The 2,940-nt window shown below is 28.1% G+C and overlaps 1 long non-coding RNA gene across 1 annotated transcript; it reads right to left on the reverse strand.

The window, feature by feature from the left end:
• Window positions 1-268: 268 nt before the first annotated feature.
• LOC108916300 lies at window positions 269-1,095 on the reverse strand. Its single transcript, XR_001964763.1, has 3 exons — window positions 1,072-1,095; window positions 903-975; window positions 269-523 (listed from the first exon to the last, which is right to left on the reverse strand). It is a non-coding gene; the product is annotated as an uncharacterized LOC108916300 (long non-coding RNA).
• Between the last annotated feature and the right edge of the window lie 1,845 nt (window positions 1,096-2,940).

Below are 2,940 nucleotides of genomic sequence, written 5' to 3' on the forward strand. Positions count from 1 at the left end.
CACTAAATTAGATTTTCATTTAAAAATATAAATTTCAATCTATTGGGATACAAATAAATACCTACTTAAATTAATATTGTGATTAAGTTACAAACAAATGACTAGGGTTTGCTTGCTGAACAGCAGTCATGGCTCTGGTCTCTTATGAGACATGCTATTAACATTTGTTGGTATGAATTAAGTACCTATTTATTTTTGTAGTTAGGAAACTGATTGTAAATTACAACTTAATAAACAAATGTTTATTATGTACTTTCCAATATATTATTCATTTATTTCTTGCATATTTTATTTACAAATTTAAGTACTATGCCGACAGTTGTGACATGGTCGATAATTAGGACGCCTACATATTACAATATTTTTCAAAAAAATGTACCATCTTGCATCTTGAAAATGAAGTGTCTGCAAACATATGTTCTTATATTATGTTTCATCTTAGGTACTTAGTCTAAGACTTAACCACTTAATTTTTTTCAGTTCATCTATGATTCACCCTGTCAAAATTATTCCCCGATTATTACTAAAATCAGAAAGAAAATGTATCTACCTACATATTTATAAAGACTATCTTAATTACATAAAATATAAACCAAAAGAAATATAATTTATATAAACCAAACTATTTAAGAATAAACAAACAAAATTAAACAACAAAATATTAATATACTTAAGTATAGGAAAGACTAGTTATTTTATATTTAATATTCTAATATATTTTATAATATTTTAATAATATTCTCTATTTACTATCTGAAGCATTATTTTTAAAAAATTGCTGCAATAATATGTACAAACACAAATCAAAACATTTTTTTGACAGTGCAAAAAACAACTCCATGAAACGTGTAGGTACCTAAATAATTGTATGTTTTAATGAGAAAGTTTATTTTTATACTCACCACTTTAAATTCTGAAAACTGGTATATTTATTGATGCCACTAAGATATTGCTTAAATGTACTACTTATCATACCTAAAGAACAAAATATTTTATTAGTCCTTAGCCTATTTAAAAATAATTAGTGTTTTTAACTTTTAAATATAAATATGAAAAATGTATTAAACTGACCAATTTAAAGGATAAACAAAAACGTACACCCAAGACCGCCGTACTTTTCTGTCACTTTGACAATAACAACATAGTATTTGGCATTTGACAATTAAAATATCAATATTAACCATACATACCAACCTTTTAACACAAAAATTTAAATTTAAAACCACCAAACCAAACGAGAAAAATAAATAAATTTTAAATATATTTTACGATCTTATAGTAGATATAAAACGTATCATTTAGTTGTACAATTAGAAATATAATTTTATTATTGTTTGAGTGATTTTAAAGAATGTATATGCGCAAACGGGCAACAAATGTCTACCGTTTTTTCTCATATAAATATTCACTAACGCATAGTTACACTCGACAATTTAATTTAATAAGGTAGAAATACTATAACTGCATAACATTAATAAATTGGATTTAAACTTTGCACTTTATAAATATATCCTATTAAATTAACTAAGCTACTGTTAAGCGATTATCTTTGACCTCGACTAAAAAAAATGGAAGAATCAGGACCGTTCCCATATCAATTAAGTACTCAACATGAAAACATTTTGGGTTGTAAAATTTCTTACAAATAATTATGATTTTTAGGTAGGTATATTTCAATATTTCTAGATAAATCAAAATCTCATCAGGGTAAAATAAATAATACGTACCGTACGCGTCTAAAGTATGGAATAAATTCAGTAAAAACTAAACTATTTTTTTTTTGGAAAAAATCCTCGAACAGGTCGATTTTTAATTTAAAAAATACATATTTTAGTATAAAAGGCGATTTTCAACCGTCATTTGTTTTCGAGTAATGACGTCATCGACATTTTTTTTTAAAAGCAACCCCCTACTTTTTTTCTCGTTTCTCGTTTCATTGTCGATCCGACAGTATTAAAATGTTGCCATCTTACATAGGAAAGTTTTCGAGTAAATGACGATTGAATGTTAGAAAACGTAAATTTTATTCATTAACAAAATAACAATTCCTATGTCAAGCAAATACAATTCATTAAGTTTTCTACCTAAATTAAGTGTTCGAATTGCCACCCACCAACTTCTTGACAATATACAAGTCTGTGTAGAAATTCTTCTTGCACATTATGAATTATTTCTGGGGTAACTCTGTGTATTTCATCTATAATACAATTTTGGAGTTCTTCTAAATTATGTGGTCTATTAACGTACACTTTGGACTTTAAGTAGCCCCATAAGAAATAGGCTAGGGGTGTAAGATCTGGGGATCTCGCGGGCCATTCTATCGGTCCTCGTCTGCCGATCCACCTCCTAGGAAGACAATTGTCCAGAAAATCTCTAACAGGGCGCGAGATAACTTTTGTGCCGAGCGGTTTTAGTTTTTAAAAACAAAATTTCTTTTTATTTAAAAACTTTCACAAAAGTATCGATGAATTAATGTCAAAATGAATACAATAATCTCAAAGGTATGAGCTCTGTATTACCTCTAGACAATAACTGGTTAAACAATGAACTTGACCCATATTTATAAGTTTAGCAGAACAATGAAACTGCAAGGGTTGCAAAGTCAGCATCTTGTCAGGATTGATAACTCGTCCACCCCTGGATGAGAACTTAGGGTTTTTCTTCAAAAAAGGCCAAAGTTCGAAACCTCGATGACTTCAGCATCTTCTTCGGGTTGGATGTTGGATTTGGACCTTATTCTTCTTATAATTCTTCTTATTCTTTTCCATAAAATTGCAATAATAATTAAGATAATTATGAAAAGTAAAATGTATGTGAGCCAATGGATATGTTCATTTACCATAGTACTAAGATTTTGATTTTCAATTTCTTCTTGTAAGTTTTCTGTACGTCTCGATAATTCTGATAATTCTTCTAAGTTAATACGTTTTGTTAAAGTCA

Source organism: Anoplophora glabripennis, unplaced genomic scaffold (genome assembly GCF_000390285.2).
Source record: "Anoplophora glabripennis isolate ALB-LARVAE unplaced genomic scaffold, Agla_2.0 scaffold1927, whole genome shotgun sequence".
In the NCBI taxonomy this organism is placed as follows: Eukaryota; Metazoa; Arthropoda; class Insecta; order Coleoptera; family Cerambycidae; genus Anoplophora; species Anoplophora glabripennis.